Source organism: Pelophylax lessonae, assembly GCF_965119305.1.
Source record: "Pelophylax lessonae genome assembly, chromosome: 3".
NCBI lineage: Eukaryota > Metazoa > Chordata > Amphibia > Anura > Ranidae > Pelophylax > Pelophylax lessonae.
This window is the reverse complement of record NC_138770.1, coordinates 82,232,571-82,253,361: the sequence shown is the minus strand read 5'-3', so window position 1 is coordinate 82,253,361 and position 20,791 is coordinate 82,232,571.

The window sequence follows — 20,791 nt, the reverse complement described above, 5'->3', positions numbered from 1 at the left end:
TCTCTTGGTGAAGGTAAGTCCTCCATAAGGTTTGAATAACTAAAGAACAGACCGAAAAATACCTACAAAAAGGCATTCAATTAGATATTCAGCTTTTAAAAATATTACTTTTCAGGATATGTGAAAAACATTGTACCATACGTTCTAAACTTTTGGCTTATGGCATGAAAAGCCTCTGGTCTGGAAACCTGAGAAAATGCCTATAGATGCAAGACCATGCCATTAGAAGTTCAGCTACCTGGAGACCGCTAATATCCCTTCATCCTTGCTCTATATACTCCAAAAGAGCTCCAACCTTCACGCCCCTGTGTGCTCTGTGTACGTTTTAAGTTCAAAGATGCTTTGTGGCTTATCCGAGACACTTGTTTAGATAAAAGCAGACATTTCAATATTGTAGGCATTCCTAACCTGAAGCAAGAGTATAGATGTTGTCCATGATAATTACACAAGCCACTAGTCGTACAGGAACCATAACTGCTGAAAGTCATATTATCATAAAGCAATCCAGGTACAGACCGTAGTTGGCAGGATTTGAACCTGCACAGGGAAACCCCAATGGATTTCGAATCCATCGCCTTAACCACTCGGCCACAACTACATACGGTCTTGAAGGGCCTACCTTTACTAAATTGAAGAGGCTAACTTTGGAGTGCTATTCTTTGCTTTTTTAGTTCAGGCCTACCATCCCAATGCCCCAATCGCCCCACTGTTCTGGACCCACAAACCATCTTTTAACAAAATTCTGGCACCCTCTCTATGGACCCTATTCCTCTGCTGGGTGCCTGCCTTAGCACACAGATCTATGCCTGCACTGTCAGGGCAGAGTGATCTCCTGACCAACAGTGAAGGCATATTTCCAGTAGGGAAGAAGGCCATAAAGCTTCTCTTCTTCAGAAGACTATGAGTCCAAGACTTGCAATGCAAGTATCTCCCTGCATCGGCTTTATTCACACTGTTGATCTTCTGCTGATCCTTGAATATATTGCCCCACCGGTAATCAGATCATCAGTCTATAGGGGGCAGCAAGGACATAATTAGGAATAGCCTCTTTAGGGGCCCTTTCACACAGGTGGCTTCCATTCTCATCACCAGGGGATCTGTGAGGTGATTGGAGCAGAGCAGGGCAGATGACAGGTCCGTGTCTGCTCAGTTTTAGCAGAGCAGACAAAGACAGACCCTGCTCTGCTCTGTGGGTGGCAGGGAGTAAATGGACTCCGCTGTCTCTTTTCACTTGACTGCCACCGATCCACCTAAAGGGAAAAGGATGCAGTCCTCCTCCATTTTTTAAGCAGGCCTGACCAGACTCGGAGGAGGTATTCAGGTTTAAACGGACACAAGTCCATGTACACTTGCTAGTGCATAGGAATGCATGGACCTTCCCATCAGGTGCACCTAAAATATGACAAATGGACCTGATCTAATCGCCCATGTGAAAGGGCCCTTAGCATGCAAATTTCTATGGTGGGGATTACTCACCACTATACTAATGAGAAAAGTGTGTGGGACTTTCTCCTATTCCATCAACATAGCGATCACCTACAGGTTTTTCTCTTTTTCCAGGCTATGGTGCATCTTCTATAATCCTGACCATACCATTGTATGGACTATGTTGTATGTTGAATACTCAAAGGCTGCTGCACTCTCTATTCTTTGTTCAATGATCCTAGCCATCATTTAACTCAGGAGATTGGACACATCTGTTAATGGAATGGGATTATTGTGGGGGGACTGGGCTGGAGATTCAGCATGTATTGCAGTCAGGGCTGCTTTTTGTAATCTAGGATCCCATCAGTTGAGGCCCTCAAAAGCTATTATCCCTTAATGTAAAATAGATCTTATGTTCAATAATGATATATGATGGAACACATTACCTTAAAATGTGTTGGAGAGAGATCAAACACTTTTCTATTGTTCGGAGGGCAACTATTTGCACCATGATACCACCAACAACCCTTTGGAAATACCAGCTAGAGAGACTGGTTATAAATAAGAAGATTTATGATGTAGACCGGTAAAGAAGATCTTGATTCCAAGCTCTATTATATAGGGAACATCTAAAAATATGCCTAAGAAGTAGCCTAAACATATTAGCTATTGTCTTGAGGTTGTCTGGAAAAACTGCAGTAAACTTCCTCTGCGTAGGCTCTCCCATTCCTCTAGCTTCATAGCTGTATATGTACAGTGTCAGACAATCTAAGACACTGCTGTCTCTTACTGCTAGTCGCATTAGATTTGGTCATGGTTTTCTTTGCTGGAGAGAAAGCTGCACATGACGATTTGTAGAGTAAAGATCCCCCTGCTGCTCTCACAATATCAGACCTTTGTGGGACTATCCATGAACAGACCAAAGTTGGCAGGATTATGAACCTGCGCAGGGAGACCCTAACGAATTTTGAGTCTATTGCCTTAAGCACACAGGCACAACTAGACAAAGCTTAGCCCCACCTTTGCTACATGGTAAAGGTTAAATGGTTTTGAGAATTAAGGTATCGGGGAGCTTTGTGGCAATTAACTGTGGAGAATTGAAAAAAACAACACATAATAGCAAATGATAAAAGCAGAACGTAGTCGGCAGGATTTGAACCTGCGCGGGGAGACCCCAATGGATTTCTAGTCCATCGCCTTAACCACTCGGCCACGACTACCTTCACCTTCATGGTAGGTGTGCTATTTGCAGGCTTGAGAAGTAGTAGAAAAAAACACCATTAAAGTAAAACTCAGTACAAAGTGAAGATCTAAGCACACATCTCTTGGTGAAGGTAAGTCCTCCATAAGGTTTGAATAACTAAAGAACAGACCGAAAAATACCTACAAAAAGGCATTCAATTAGATATTCAGCTTTTAAAAATATTACTTTTCAGGATATGTGAAAAACATTGTACCATACGTTCTAAACTTTTGGCTTATGGCATGAAAAGCCTCTGGTCTGGAAACCTGAGAAAATGCCTATAGATGCAAGACCATGCCATTAGAAGTTCAGCTACCTGGAGACCGCTAATATCCCTTCATCCTTGCTCTATATACTCCAAAAGAGCTCCAACCTTCACGCCCCTGTGTGCTCTGTGTACGTTTTAAGTTCAAAGATGCTTTGTGGCTTATCCGAGACACTTGTTTAGATAAAAGCAGACATTTCAATATTGTAGGCATTCCTAACCTGAAGCAAGAGTATAGATGTTGTCCATGATAATTACACAAGCCACTAGTCGTACAGGAACCATAACTGCTGAAAGTCATATTATCATAAAGCAATCCAGGTACAGACCGTAGTTGGCAGGATTTGAACCTGCACAGGGAAACCCCAATGGATTTCGAATCCATCGCCTTAACCACTCGGCCACAACTACATACGGTCTTGAAGGGCCTACCTTTACTAAATTGAAGAGGCTAACTTTGGAGTGCTATTCTTTGCTTTTTTAGTTCAGGCCTACCATCCCAATGCCCCAATCGCCCCACTGTTCTGGACCCACAAACCATCTTTTAAAAAAATTCTGGCACCCTCTCTATGGACCCTATTCCTCTGCTGGGTGCCTGCCTTAGCACACAGATCTATGCCTGCACTGTCAGGGCAGAGTGATCTCCTGACCAACAGTGAAGGCATATTTCCAGTAGGGAAGAAGGCCATAAAGCTTCTCTTCTTCAGAAGACTATGAGTCCAAGACTTGCAATGCAAGTATCTCCCTGCATCGGCTTTATTCACACTGTTGATCTTCTGCTGATCCTTGAATATATTGCCCCACCGGTAATCAGATCATCAGTCTATAGGGGGCAGCAATGACATAATTAGGAATAGCCTCTTTAGGGGCCCTTTCACACAGGTGGCTTCCATTCTCATCACCAGGGGATCTGTGAGGTGATTGGAGCAGAGCAGGGCAGATGACAGGTCCGTGTCTGCTCAGTTTTAGCAGAGCAGACAAAGACAGACCCTGCTCTGCTCTGTGGGTGGCAGGGAGTAAATGGACTCCGCTGTCTCTTTTCACTTGACTGCCACCGATCCACCTAAAGGGAAAAGGATGCAGTCCTCCTCCATTTTTTAAGCAGGCCTGACCAGACTCGGAGGAGGTATTCAGGTTTAAACGGACACAAGTCCATGTACACTTGCTAGTGCATAGGAATGCATGGACCTTCCCATCAGGTGCACCTAAAATATGACAAATGGACCTGATCTAATCGCCCATGTGAAAGGGCCCTTAGCATGCAAATTTCTATGGTGGGGATTACTCACCACTATACTAATGAGAAAAGTGTGTGGGACTTTCTCCTATTCCATCAACATAGCGATCACCTACAGGTTTTTCTCTTTTTCCAGGCTATGGTGCATCTTCTATAATCCTGACCATACCATTGTATGGACTATGTTGTATGTTGAATACTCAAAGGCTGCTGCACTCTCTATTCTTTGTTCAATGATCCTAGCCATCATTTAACTCAGGAGATTGGACACATCTGTTAATGGAATGGGATTATTGTGGGGGGACTGGGCTGGAGATTCAGCATGTATTGCAGTCAGGGCTGCTTTTTGTAATCTAGGATCCCATCAGTTGAGGCCCTCAAAAGCTATTATCCCTTAATGTAAAATAGATCTTATGTTCAATAATGATATATGATGGAACACATTACCTTAAAATGTGTTGGAGAGAGATCAAACACTTTTCTATTGTTCGGAGGGCAACTATTTGCACCATGATACCACCAACAACCCTTTGGAAATACCAGCTAGAGAGACTGGTTATAAATAAGAAGATTTATGATGTAGACCGGTAAAGAAGATCTTGATTCCAAGCTCTATTATATAGGGAACATCTAAAAATATGCCTAAGAAGTAGCCTAAACATATTAGCTATTGTCTTGAGGTTGTCTGGAAAAACTGCAGTAAACTTCCTCTGCGTAGGCTCTCCCATTCCTCTAGCTTCATAGCTGTATATGTACAGTGTCAGACAATCTAAGACACTGCTGTCTCTTACTGCTAGTCGCATTAGATTTGGTCATGGTTTTCTTTGCTGGAGAGAAAGCTGCACATGACGATTTGTAGAGTAAAGATCCCCCTGCTGCTCTCACAATATCAGACCTTTGTGGGACTATCCATGAACAGACCAAAGTTGGCAGGATTATGAACCTGCGCAGGGAGACCCTAACGAATTTTGAGTCTATTGCCTTAAGCACACAGGCACAACTAGACAAAGCTTAGCCCCACCTTTGCTACATGGTAAAGGTTAAATGGTTTTGAGAATTAAGGTATCGGGGAGCTTTGTGGCAATTAACTGTGGAGAATTGAAAAAAACAACACATAATAGCAAATGATAAAAGCAGAACGTAGTCGGCAGGATTTGAACCTGCGCGGGGAGACCCCAATGGATTTCTAGTCCATCGCCTTAACCACTCGGCCACGACTACCTTCACCTTCATGGTAGGTGTGCTATTTGCAGGCTTGAGAAGTAGTAGAAAAAAACACCATTAAAGTAAAACTCAGTACAAAGTGAAGATCTAAGCACACATCTCTTGGTGAAGGTAAGTCCTCCATAAGGTTTGAATAACTAAAGAACAGACCGAAAAATACCTACAAAAAGGCATTCAATTAGATATTCAGCTTTTAAAAATATTACTTTTCAGGATATGTGAAAAACATTGTACCATACGTTCTAAACTTTTGGCTTATGGCATGAAAAGCCTCTGGTCTGGAAACCTGAGAAAATGCCTATAGATGCAAGACCATGCCATTAGAAGTTCAGCTACCTGGAGACCGCTAATATCCCTTCATCCTTGCTCTATATACTCCAAAAGAGCTCCAACCTTCACGCCCCTGTGTGCTCTGTGTACGTTTTAAGTTCAAAGATGCTTTGTGGCTTATCCGAGACACTTGTTTAGATAAAAGCAGACATTTCAATATTGTAGGCATTCCTAACCTGAAGCAAGAGTATAGATGTTGTCCATGATAATTACACAAGCCACTAAACGTACAGGAACCATAACTGCTGAAAGTCATATTATCATAAAGCAATCCAGGTACAGACCGTAGTTGGCAGGATTTGAACCTGCACAGGGAAACCCCAATGGATTTCGAATCCATCGCCTTAACCACTCGGCCACAACTACATACGGTCTTGAAGGGCCTACCTTTACTAAATTGAAGAGGCTAACTTTGGAGTGCTATTCTTTGCTTTTTTAGTTCAGGCCTACCATCCCAATGCCCCAATCGCCCCACTGTTCTGGACCCACAAACCATCTTTTAACAAAATTCTGGCACCCTCTCTATGGACCCTATTCCTCTGCTGGGTGCCTGCCTTAGCACACAGATCTATGCCTGCACTGTCAGGGCAGAGTGATCTCCTGACCAACAGTGAAGGCATATTTCCAGTAGGGAAGAAGGCCATAAAGCTTCTCTTCTTCAGAAGACTATGAGTCCAAGACTTGCAATGCAAGTATCTCCCTGCATCGGCTTTATTCACACTGTTGATCTTCTGCTGATCCTTGAATATATTGCCCCACCGGTAATCAGATCATCAGTCTATAGGGGGCAGCAAGGACATAATTAGGAATAGCCTCTTTAGGGGCCCTTTCACACAGGTGGCTTCCATTCTCATCACCAGGGGATCTGTGAGGTGATTGGAGCAGAGCAGGGCAGATGACAGGTCCGTGTCTGCTCAGTTTTAGCAGAGCAGACAAAGACAGACCCTGCTCTGCTCTGTGGGTGGCAGGGAGTAAATGGACTACGCTGTCTCTTTTCACTTGACTGCCACCGATCCACCTAAAGGGAAAAGGATGCAGTCCTCCTCCATTTTTTAAGCAGGCCTGACAAGACTCGGAGGAGGTATTCAGGTTTAAACAGACACAAGTCCATGTACACTTGCTAGTGCATAGGAATGCATGGACCTTCCCATCAGGTGCACCTAAAATATGACAAATGGACCTGATCTAATCGCCCATGTGAAAGGGCCCTTAGCATGCAAATTTCTATGGTGGGGATTACTCACCACTATACTAATGAGAAAAGTGTGTGGGACTTTCTCCTATTCCATCAACATAGCGATCACCTACAGGTTTTTCTCTTTTTCCAGGCTATGGCGCATCTTCTATAATCCTGACCATACCATTGTATGGACTATGTTGTATGTTGAATACTCAAAGGCTGCTGCACTCTCTATTCTTTGTTCAATGATCCTAGCCATCATTTAACTCAGGAGATTGGACACATCTATTAATGGAATGGGATTATTGTGGGGGGACTGGGCTGGAGATTCAGCATGTATTGCAGTCAGGGCTGCTTTTTGTAATCTAGGATCCCATCAGTTGAGGCCCTCAAAAGCTATTATCCCTTAATGTAAAATAGATCTTATGTTCAATAATGATATATGATGGAACACAGTACCTTAAAATGTGTTGGAGAGAGATCAAACACTTTTCTATTGTTCGGAGGGCAACTATTTGCACCATGATACCACCAACAACCCATTGGAAATACCAGCTAGAGAGACTGGTTATAAATAAGAAGATTTATGATGTAGACCGGTAAAGAAGATCTTGATTCCAAGCTCTATTATATAGGGAACATCTAAAAATATGCCTAAGAAGTAGCCTAAACATATTATCTATTGTTTTGAGGTTGTCTGGAAAAACTGCAGTAAACTTCCTCTGCGTAGGCTCTCCCATTCCTCTAGCTTCATAGCTGTATATGTACAGTGTCAGACAATCTAAGACACTGCTGTCTCTTACTGCTAGTCGCATTAGATTTGGTCATGGTTTTCTTTGCTTGAGAGAAAGCTGCACATGACGATTTGTAGAGTAAAGATCCCCCTGCTGCTCTCACAATATCAGACCTTTGTGGGACTATCCATGAACAGACCAAAGTTGGCAGGATTATGAACCTGCACAGGGAGACCCTAACGAATTTTGAGTCTATTGCCTTAAGCACACAGGCACAACTAGACAAAGCTTAGCCCCACCTTTGCTACATGGTAAAGGTTAAATGGTTTTGAGAATTAATGTATCGGGGAGCTTTGTGGCAATTAACTGTGGAGAATTGAAAAAAACAACACATAATAGCAAATGATAAAAGCAGAACGTAGTCGGCAGGATTTGAACCTGCGCGGGGAGACCCCAATGGATTTCTAGTCCATCGCCTTAACCACTCGGCCACGACTACCTTCACCTAGATGGTAGGTGTGCTATTTGCAGGCTTGAGAAGTAGTAGAAAAAAACACCATTAAAGTAAAACTCAGTACAAAGTGAAGATCTAAGCACACATCTCTTGGTGAAGGTAAGTCCTCCATAAGGTTTGAATAACTAAAGAACAGACCGAAAAATACCTACAAAAAGGCATTCAATTAGATATTCAGCTTTTAAAAATATTACTTTTCAGGATATGTGAAAAACATTGTACCATACGTTCTAAACTTTTGGTTTATGGCATGAAAAGCCTCTGGTCTGGAAACCTGAGAAAATGCCTATAGATGCAAGACCATGCCATTAGAAGTTCAGCTACCTGGAGACCGCTAATATCCCTTCATCCTTGCTCTATATACTCCAAAAGAGCTCCAACCTTCACGCCCCTGTGTGCTCTGTGTACGTTTTAAGTTCAAAGATGCTTTGTGGCTTATCCGAGACACTTGTTTAGATAAAAGCAGACATTTCAATATTGTAGGCATTCCTAACCTGAAGCAAGAGTATAGATGTTGTCCATGATAATTACACAAGCCACTAATCGTACAGGAACCATAACTGCTGAAAGTCATATTATCATAAAGCAATCCAGGTACAGACCGTAGTTGGCAGGATTTGAACCTGCGCAGGGAAACCCCAATGGATTTCGAATCCATCGCCTTAACCAATCGGCAACAACTACATACAGTCTTGAAGGGCCTACCTTTACTAAATTGAAGAGGCTAACTTTGGAGTGCTATTCTTTGCTTTTTTAGTTCAGGCCTACCATCCCAATGCCCCAATCGCCCCACTGTTCTGGACCCACAAACCATCTTTTAACAAAATTCTGGCACCCTCTCTATGGACCCTATTCCTCTGCTGGGTGCCTGCCTTAGCACACAGATCTATGCCTGCACTGTCAGGGCAGAGTGATCTCCTGACCAACAGTGAAGGCATATTTCCAGTAGGGAAGAAGGCCATAAAGATTCTCTTCTTCAGAAGACTATGAGTCCAAGACTTGCAATGCAAGTATCTCCCTGCATCGGCTTTATTCACACTGTTGATCTTCTGCTGATCCTTGAATATATTGCCCCACCGGTAATCAGATCATCAGTCTACAGGGGGCAGCAAGGACATAATTAGGAATAGCCTCTTTAGGGGCCCTTTCACACAGGTGGCTTCCATTCTCATCACCAGGGGATGTGTGAGGTGATTGGAGCAGAGCAGGGCAGATGACAGGTCCGTGTCTGCTCAGTTTTAGCAGAGCAGACAAAGACAGACCCTGCTCTGCTCTATGGGTGGCAGGGGGTAAATGGACTCCGCTGTCTCTTTTCACTTGACTGCCACCGATCCACCTAAAGGGAAAAGGATGCAGTCCTCCTCCATTATTTAATCAGGCCTGACCAGACTCGGAGGAGGTATTCAGGTTTAAACGGACACAAGTCCATGTATACTTGCTAGTGCATAGGAATGCATGGACCTTCCCATCAGGTGCACCTAAAATACGACAAATGGACCTGATCTAATCGCCCATGTGAAAGGGCCCTTAGCATGCAAATTTCTATGGTGGGGATTACTCACCACTATACTAATGAGAAAAGTGTGTGGGACTTTCTCCTATTCCATCAACATAGCGATCACCATACAGGTTTTTCTCTTTTTCCAGGCTATGGCGCATCTTCTATAATCCTGACCATACCATTGTATGAACTATGTTGTATGTTGAATACTCAAAGGCTGTTGCATTCTCTATTCTTTGTTCAATGATCCCAGCCATCATTTAACTCAGGAGATTGGACACATCTATTAATGGAATGGGATTATTGTGGGGGGACTGGGCTGGAGATTCAGCATGTATTGCAGTCAGGGCTGCTTTTTGTAATCTAGGATCCCATCAGTTGAGGTCCTCAAAAGCTATTATCCCTTAATGTAAAATAGATCTTATGTTCAATAATGATATATGATGGAACACATTACCTTAAAACGTGTTGGGGAGAGATCAAACACTTTTCTATTGTTCGGAGGGCAACTATTTGCACCATGATACCACTAACAACCCATTGGAAATACCAGCTAGAGAGACTGGTTATAAATAAGAAGATTTATGATGTAGACCGGTAAAGAAGATCTTGATTCCAAGCTCTATTATATAGGGAACATCTAAAAATATGCCTAAGAAGTAGCCTAAACATATTAGCTATTGTCTTGAGGTTGTCTGGAAAAACTGCAGTAAACTTCCTCTGCGTAGGCTCTCCCATTCCTCTAGCTTCATAGCTGTATATGTACAGTGTCAGACAATCTAAGACACTGCTGTCTCTTACTGCTAGTCGCATTAGATTTGGTCATGGTTTTCTTTGCTGGAGAGAAAGCTGCACATGACGATTTGTAGAGTAAAGATCCCCCTGCTGCTCTCACAATATCAGACCTTTGTGGGACTATCCATGAACAGACCAAAGTTGGCAGGATTATGAACCTGCACAGGGAGACCCTAACGAATTTTGAGTCTATTGCCTTAAGCACACAGGCACAACTAGACAAAGCTTAGCCCCACCTTTGCTACATGGTAAAGGTTAAATGGTTTTGAGAATTAATGTATCGGGGAGCTTTGTGGCAATTAACTGTGGAGAATTGAAAAAAACAACACATAATAGCAAATGATAAAAGCAGAACATAGTCGGCAGGATTTGAACCTGCGCGGGGAGACCCCAATGGATTTCTAGTCCATCGCCTTAACCACTCGGCCACGACTACCTTCACCTTGATGGTCAGTGTGCTATTTGCAGGCTTGAGAAGTAGTAGAAAAAAACACCATTAAAGTAAAACTCAGTACAAAGTGAAGATCTAAGCACACATCTCTTGGTGAAGGTAAGTCCTCCATAAGGTTTGAATAACTAAAGAACAGACCAAAAAATACCTACAAAAAGGCATTCAATTAGATATTCAGCTTTTAAAAATATTACTTTTCAGGATATGTGAAAAACATTGTACCATACGTTCTAAACTTTTGGCTTATGGCATGAAAAGCCTCTGGTCTGGAAACCTGAGAAAATGCCTATAGATGCAAGACCATGCCATTAGAAGTTCAGCTACCTGGAGACCGCTAATATCCCTTCTTCCTTGCTCTATATACTCCAAAAGAGCTCCAACCTTCACGCCCCTGTGTGCTCTGTGTACGTTTTAAGTTCAAAGATGCTTTGTGGCTTATCCGAGACACTTGTTTAGATAAAAGCAGACATTTCAATATTGTAGGCATTCCTAACCTGAAGCAAGAGTATAGATGTTGTCCATGATAATTACACAAGCCACTAGTCGTACAGGAATCATAACTGCTGAAAGTCATATTATCATAAAGCAATCCAGGTACAGACCGTAGTTGGCAGGATTTGAACCTGCGCAGGGAAACCCCAATGGATTTCAAATCCATCGCCTTAACCACTCGGCCACAACTACAGACAGTCTTCAAGGGCCTACCTTTACTAAATTGAAGAGGCTAAATTTGGAGTGCTATTCTTTGCTTTTTTAGTTCAGGCCTACCGTCCAATGCCCCAATCGCCCCACTGTTCTGGACCCACAAACCATCTTTTAACAAAATTCTGGCACCCTCTCTATGGACCCTATTCCTCTGCTGGGTGCCTGCCTTAGCACACAGATCTATGCCTGCACTGTCAGGGCAGAGTGATCTCCTGACCAACAGTGAAGGCATATTTCCAGTAGGGAAGAAGGCCATAAAGCTTCTCTTCTTCAGAAGACTATGAGTCCAAGACTTGCAATGCAAGTATCTCCCTGCATCGGCTTTATTCACACTGTTGATCTTTTGCTGATCCTTGAATATATTGCCCCACCGGTAATCAGATCATCAGTCTATAGGGGGCAGCAAGGACATAATTAGGAATAGCCTCTTTAGGGGCCCTTTCACACAGGTGGCTTCCATTCTCATCACCAGGGGATCTGTGAGGTGATTGGAGCAGAGCAGGGCAGATGACAGGTCCGTGTCTGCTCAGTTTTAGCAGAGCAGACAAAGACAGACCCTGCTCTGCTCTGTGGGTGGCAGGGAGTAAATGGACTCCGCTGTCTCTTTTCACTTGACTGCCACCGATCCACCTAAAGGGAAAAGGATGCAGTCCTCCTCCATTTTTTAAGCAGGCCTGACCAGACTCGGAGGAGGTATTCAGGTTTAAACGGACACAAGTCCATGTATACTTGCTAGTGCATAGGAATGCATGGACCTTCCCATCAGGTGCACCTAAAATACGACAAATGGACCTGATCTAATCGCCCATGTGAAAGGGCCCTTAGCATGCAAATTTCTATGGTGGGGATTACTCACCACTATACTAATGAGAAAAGTGTGTGGGACTTTCTCCTATTCCATCAACATAGCGATCACCATACAGGTTTTTCTCTTTTTCCAGGCTATGGCGCATCTTCTATAATCCTGACCATACCATTGTATGAACTATGTTGTATGTTGAATACTCAAAGGCTGCTGCACTCTCTATTCTTTGTTCAATGATCCCAGCCATCATTTAACTCAGGAGATTGGACACATCTATTAATGGAATGGGATTATTGTGGGGGGACTGGGCTGGAGATTCAGCATGTATTGCAGTCAGGGCTGCTTTTTGTAATCTAGGATCCCATCAGTTGAGGTCCTCAAAAGCTATTATCCCTTAATGTAAAATAGATCTTATGTTCAATAATGATATATGATGGAACACATTACCTTAAAACGTGTTGGGGAGAGATCAAACACTTTTCTATTGTTCGGAGGGCAACTATTTGCACCATGATACCACCAACAACCCATTGGAAATACCAGCTAGAGAGACTGGTTATAAATAAGAAGATTTATGATGTAGACCGGTAAAGAAGATCTTGATTCCAAGCTCTATTATATAGGGAACATCTAAAAATATGCCTAAGAAGTAGCCTAAACATATTAGCTATTGTCTTGAGGTTGTCTGGAAAAACTGCAGTAAACATTCCTCTGCGTAGGCTCTCCCATTCCTCTAGCTTCATAGCTGTATATGTACAGTGTCAGACAATCTAAGACACTGCTGTCTCTTACTGCTAGTCGCATTAGATTTGATCATGGTTTTCTTTGCTGGAGAGAAAGCTGCACATGACGATTTGTAGAGTAAAGATCCCCCTGCTGCTCTCACAATATCAGACCTTTGTGGGACTATCCCTGAACAGACCAAAGTTGGCAGGATTATGAACCTGCACAGGGAGACCCTAACGAATTTTCAGTCTATTGCCTTAAGCACACAGGCACAACTAGACAAAGCTTAGCCCCACCTTTGCTACATGGTAAAGGTTAAATGGTTTTGAGAATTAATGTATCGGGGAGCTTTGTGGCAATTAACTGTGGAGAATTGAAAAAAACAACACATAATAGCAAATGATAAAAGCAGAACGTAGTCGGCAGGATTTGAACCTGCGCGGGGAGACCCCAATGGATTTCTAGTCCATCGCCTTAACCACTCGGCCACGACTACCTTCACCTTGAAGGTTGGTGTGCTATTTGCAGGCTTGAGAAGTAGTAGAAAAAAACACCATTAAAGTAAAACTCAGTACAAAGTGAAGATCTAAGCACACATCTCTTGGTGAAGGTAAGTCCTCCATAAGGTTTGAATAACTAAAGAACAGACCGAAAAATACCTACAAAAAGGCATTCAATTAGATATTCAGCTTTTAAAAATATTACTTTTCAGGATATGTGAAAAACATTGTACCATACGTTCTAAACCTTTGGCTTATGGCATGAAAAGCCTCTGGTCTGGAAACCTGAGAAAATGCCTATAGATGCAAGACCATGCCATTAGAAGTTCAGCTACCTGGAGACCGCTAATATCCCTTCATCCTTGCTCTATATACTCCAAAAGAGCTCCAACCTTCACGCCCCTGTGTGCTCTGTGTACGTTTTAAGTTCAAAGATGCTTTGTGGCTTATCCGAGACACTTGTTTAGATAAAAGCAGACATTTCAATATTGTAGGCATTCCTAACCTGAAGCAAGAGTATAGATGTTGTCCATGATAATTACACAAGCCACTAGTCGTACAGGAACCATAACTGCTGAAAGTCATATTATCATAAAGCAATCCAGGTACAGACCGTAGTTGGCAGGATTTGAACCTGCGCAGGGAAACCCCAATGGATTTCGAATCCATCGCCTTAACCACTCGGCCACAACTACATAAGGTCTTGAAGGGCCTACCTTTACTAAATTGAAGAGGCTAACTTTGGAGTGCTATTCTTTGCTTTTTTAGTTCAGGCCTACCATCCCAATGCCCCAATCGCCCCACTGTTCTGGACCCACAAACCATCTTTTAACAAAATTCTGGCACCCTCTCTATGGACCCTATTCCTCTGCTGGGTGCCTGCCTTAGCACACAGATCTATGCCTGCACTGTCAGGGCAGAGTGATCTCCTGACCAACAGTGAAGGCATATTTCCAGTAGGGAAGAAGGCCATAAAGCTTCTCTTCTTCAGAAGACTATGAGTCCAAGACTTTCAATGCAAGTATCTCCCTGCATCGGCTTTATTCACACTGTTGATCTTCTGCTGATCCTTGAATATATTGCCCCACCGGTAATCAGATCATCAGTCTACAGGGGGCAGCAAGGACATAATTAGGAATAGCCTCTTTAGGGGCCCTTTCACACAGGTGGCTTCCATCAGGGCCGGCCTTAGGTGTTCAGGCGCCCTGTGCGAGCTAATCCTGTGGCGCCCCCCCCCCCATCTTGACCCCTCGCCCCCCCTGGTCACTTAAACATAAAGAGGAAAAAAATATTTGAAACAAATAATTTGTTTTAATAACAGTTAATTTAAGTGCATGTGCAAACAATTACAATAATAAATAACTGGATAGACTGGTAACAATGATGTATATTAAATACATAAATACAGAAAAAAACAGCTAACAGTGCAATCTTTTTAACATTGTTTTTGAGAAAAAAGATATGTGCAAATGCAATAATACCTGGGAACATTGGTAAACATAATATGCACCTTCTGACAAGTTATTTTAATGTGAAGCTCAAAATACAACTTTACGTGCTTTTGCCTTTGCAAACTCATCAATCACGTTGTTCATGTCCAATGTCTTTAATACATCACTTTCAATGGATAATACTGATAAAGAGGTTAGTCTGTCATCAGTCATTGATGATCTCAGATATGTTTTAATCAGTTTTAACTTGGAAAAGCTGCGTTCTCCTGACGCCACAGAAACCGGAATTGTTAAAAGAATCCGAAATGCTATCCACATGTTTGGAAATGTGTCAGTCAGGCCATTTCTCACTATGAAATTAAGTGTATGGCGGGGTGCTGTGACATCTTGAGGTAGCAGGCTTTGAATATGCCAAAGCTCTTCTGAAAGATCTAGACCATTAATGTCAGATTGGCTGCTCTTCTCTAATGCCTTCTGTAACTGCAGGCAACAGTCCCTTAAGTTTTCTCTTGCTGGAAGTTGTCTCATGTTGTATAGAAATCTCCATACTTTGTTGTGTTGTTCCATCTGAGTAAAACGCTCCTCCAAAGATTTAGTAGCAGTATCGACCAAAACATAAAAAAATTCAATCTTAAATTTCTCAGTGGGATCTGTTAAAGGTTCATCTTGGCTTTCATATTCAAACAAGGCTTTTTTTCTGTGAATACGAGAAGGCTTAAAAACAGGCTCCACATTCACTTTTTCTGCTAGTTCCTTTGCAATTTGAAAGGACCTTTCAAATCCAGACTCTCTGAAATTTATTAAAAAATTGTGACATTTGTGGATTAGGTCTGATACTAAAATTATATCAGCAGCCTCATTCTGCATAGCCTTGCTCACAATATTAACTTGGTACAATATCTCATACCAAAAACACAATGACATTATGAATTTGAACTCCACGATTTGCTGAGCTAGTGTGTTAGCCTCATGACTAATGTTTGGTTCAGTGTGGGTTTCCTCAGACAAAACAATCAATGCTTCTTGTATTTCGCCTAGACTATGTCTTAGTGGTTTAAGACAATTTATACGGCATTCCCACCGCGTGGTGCACAAAGGTTTTAAAGTGAGGCCAGAAACATGGTCAGACAAAATTTTCCATCTCTTTACTGATCCTGAGAATAGAACATAAAGGCGCTGAATGATACCAAATAGTTGCATAGATTCCTTGCATGAGCGTACTGCATCTCCAATTACAAGATTAAGACAATGACAGCCACATGGTACAAATACTGCTCTTGGGTTTATGTTTAAAATTTTGGCTTGAACTCCGTTGTTTTTTCCTGCCATATTGGCTCCATTGTCATAACCTTGTCCACGACAATTATCAATATCCAAATTTTTTACTGAAAGAAATTCAAGGAGGAAATCACTTAATCCTTTTCCAGTTGTATCCTCTACTTTATTGAAACCGAGGAAATGTTCCTTTACTTGAAAATTTCCAGAAACCTCTTCCAAAAAGCGAATAGTAAAAGACATTTGCTCCTTATGGCTAATATCTGGAGTGCAGTCAAGAATAATTGAGAAATATTTTGCATTTCTGCAGCGTTGTAAAATGTCCTCAATTACCTGTTTCGCCATAAGATTTATTATTTCGTTTTGAATTGTTTTTCCACAGTAGTGGTCTGCAGTTTTTTTTGATACCACCCTGTGTAAGTGTTCTGCCATCACACTGTCATATTTTCCTAATAGTTCTACGAGACCTAAAAAATTTCCATTATTGGATGTAAAAAGTCGATCTGAAGATCCTCTGAAGGCCAGATTACGTTCTGCTAAAAACTGGACAATGCTTAACAGCCTCTCCATCACAGATCTCCAGTGTTGCCTTTCACGGCTCATGAGATTTTGGTAGTTTTGATCAATCGCATGTTTTAATTTCAGCCTCAGTTGTGTTTCATGCCACATCTGCTGGGCTGTAAAATGACCACTGGAGGTTTCATGTGATTTCAAAATACCTGACATATGTGTCCAGTCATCTGATCCTCCAAGGGCAAGCAATGTTTTAGGATTCTTATCAAATAGTTTACAAGAGAAACAGAATACTTTATTGGCAGATGAGGAGTATACCAACCATCGCCGTTTTTGCTCTTCACCACTGTCTAATTTCCTTTTGTAGAATGCTGAAGAAAAATGTCTATTATAGGCATCTTTTTTAAAATCAACATCTTGCACCTGTACAGGACCAACCTCTAAAATACTATCAATGTTCTTAGAAATCAATTTTGGCCACAAAGCAGGATCTGTGAAGCTTGATTTTTCACATGTGCTTATTGTTTCATCAAAAGACACTGGGCCAGATGATGTATTAGCATCCTCTTCTTCCAAAGATGTTCTTGATGTTGAAGGCTCGCTGAGCTGAAGATGTACATCACTTTGGCTACTGCAGCTTTCCTCATCTTTTCTTTCTTTAGTGATTTCATCAAAAGTCACAGGGCCAGAAGGTGTATTAGTATCCTCTTCTTCCAAAGATGTTCTTGATGTTGAAGGCTTGCTGAGCTGAAGATGTACATCACTTTGGCTACTGCAGCTTTCTTCATCTTTTCTTTCTTTAGTGATTTCATCAAAAGTCACAGGGCCAGAAGGTGTATTAGCATCCTCTTCTTCCAAAGATGTTCTTGATGTTGAAGGCCCACTGAGCTGAACATGCACATTACTTTGGCTACTGCAGCTTTCTTCATCTTTTTCTTCTGTGGTTTGTAAACCACTAGCTGCTGGTGTTACAAAATATTTCTTTATCGCTCCAGCACTCTTTTGGTCCTCCAAATCCATAAGGGCCCTCCGTTTTCTATTCTGAGCACCTGACAATTTTTTAGGACCCATAATGCTGCTGCAACACAATACAATAAAAAATACATATGTATGTAAAAGATAGGCCATTAAAGTATGGAGGATACAAGCAAATTATCTGTTTGCAGCGGTCCATGCAAGATTAGCAGCATCAGCATACAGATAATATGAATTAAATAAATGTAGTACACCAACATTTGCGCCAAATAAAGTATACATAAACAAATGACCAAATATCAGAGCTTCACTAAATACCACCACCTAGCGATCAACTGAATAATACATACACACCCTGTACTGCAGGTATAGATTAACTGTATAACCAGCAGGGCTTTTTTTCAGCGGGAACGCGGGGGAACGCAGTTCCGGCACCTCCTGAACTGAATGTATGTAATGACAAGGGGTGCTGGGGTGTGCTGGAGGGTCTATTGATACTGGGTGCTGGGGAATCTATTGTTGCTGGAGGCTACCTATATTTGTGGAGGAAGGAGGTCTATTGTTTCTGGGAAGGTCTTCTGTTGCTCGTGTGGGATCTATTGTTGCCAGGGTGGGATTTTTGTTGCTGGGGGGTCAGTTGTTGCTTGGGGGGATTTAGTGTTGAGGGAGCAGTCTTTGTTGCGGGCTGTTGAGGGATCTATTGTTGCTGGAGTGGATCTGTTTTTGCAGGGGGTTTGTTGCTGGGGAGGTCTATTGTTATTGGTGGGTGATCTATTGTTGTTGGTGGTGGGTCTTATGTTGCAGGGGGTCAATTGTTGCTGAAAGGGATCTACTATTGAGGGAGGGGTCTGATGTTGCTTGCTGCTGAAGGGTCTATTGATGCTGACTATTGGGAGTCTATTGTTGCTGGGCTGGAACTATTGTCACTGGGGTGTCCATTGTTGTTAGAGCTATTTTACTGCCTTTCTTATTATCATGAACAAATTCCATACAAAATACTTAGCACCACACTGTATTTGTGCAGCAATTTTTCTAACACTTTTTTTTTTGGGAAAAAAAACGTTTTATGAACAAGAAAAAAATAAACACACTAAAGTTAGCCCAATTTTTTTTGTATAATGTGAAAGATGATGTTACACCGAGAAAATAGATACCTAACATGTCACGCTTTAAAATTGCGCATACTCGTGGAATGGCGCCAAACTTCGTTACTTAAAAATCTCCATTGGCAACACTTTAACATTTTTTACAGGTTACCAGTTTAGAGCTACAGAGGACGTCTTGGGCTAGAATTGTTGCTCTCACTTTAAAGTTTGTGGCGATACCTCACATGTATAGATTTAACGCCGTTTACATATGCCGCCGCGACATTTGTATGCATTGGCTGGTAAGATTATAAATATATAAGTTTTATTACAGAGTATATCCAATATTCAGGATGGTTGGTGATTCACTCTAATTAATCCTCCTCAAAAAGGCAGGGACTTTATGAGGTGCATGTAAAACAGACCAAAATGAATAAATAATGCAGCGCCAAAGTGAAAATAATGATTACAGTGTACAAACGGTTACATACATTACATTACATACATCACTTACATTACATACATACATTACATACATGCATACATACAATACATTACATACATGCATACATTACATACATAACATTACACGCATACATTACATACATACATTACATGCATACATTACATACATGTATACATTACATAACATTACATACATGTATACATTACATTACATGCATACATTACATACATGTATACATTACATAACATTACATACATGTATACATTACATTACATGCATACATTACATACATTACATTACATGATGCATACATTACATGCATGTATACATTACATAACATTACATTACATGTATACATTACATACATTACATTACACGATCCATACATTACATACATTACATTACATGAAATGCATACATTAAATACATATACATTACATACATGCATTACATACATGTATGTAACTGTGCCATTACCGATGCAATTATGTAGAAAAATAATATTGTATTATTTTCTTGTATTTTAATTCTTTTTTTTTTCCTTATGTTGAGACAAGTCCCTTATCCATTCCTCCCCTTCAATAAAATAGTATTTAGGCTAATTTAAATAGGATAACGGCACAGGCAGCCAGGCGGCAGCAGCAGCAGCCAGTGACATTGTGTCTTACCTGTTCTGCAGAAGGTGGCTACTCGCTTTGCATTTAAAAATGGCGCCTCCCGAGTCCCGGCGCTTAGACGCCACTGCGCCTGCGCCGTCTACCCGAGTATACCCGAGAGTGTTCCGAGACCCGAGCAGAGCAGCGGCGCATGCGCAGTGTGTGCCTTTCGGGAGCTGTCAGCAGACATTTTTTTTTTCAGGTGCCGAGGCAGCCGATCCCGATCCGAAGCTGAGTCTTAGCTCTTCACCCAGTCACAGGGCAGGGGGACCTGCAGCGCCTGCTGCTACTACTCGTTCGGACTCGTGAGTAAACAGTCTGCGAGCTGTGATGGCCGCACGGCGCCCCTGTTGCCCATGGCGCCCCGTGCGGCCGCACAGCCCGCACACCCCAAAGGCCGGCCCTGGCTTCCATTCTCATCACCAGGGGATGTGTGAGGTGATTGGAGCAGAGCAGGGCAGATGACAGGTCCGTGTCTGCTCAGTTTTAGCAGAGCAGACAAAGACAGACCCTGCTCTGCTCTATGGGTGGCAGGGGGTAAATGGACTCCGCTGTCTCTTTTCACTTGACTGCCACCGATCCACCTAAAGGGAAAAGGATGCAGTCCTCCTCCATTTTTTAAGCAGGCCTGACCAGACTCGGAGGAGGTATTCAGGTTTAAACGGACACAAGTCCATGTATACTTGCTAGTGCATAGGAATGCATGGACCTTCCCATCAGGTGCACCTAAAATAC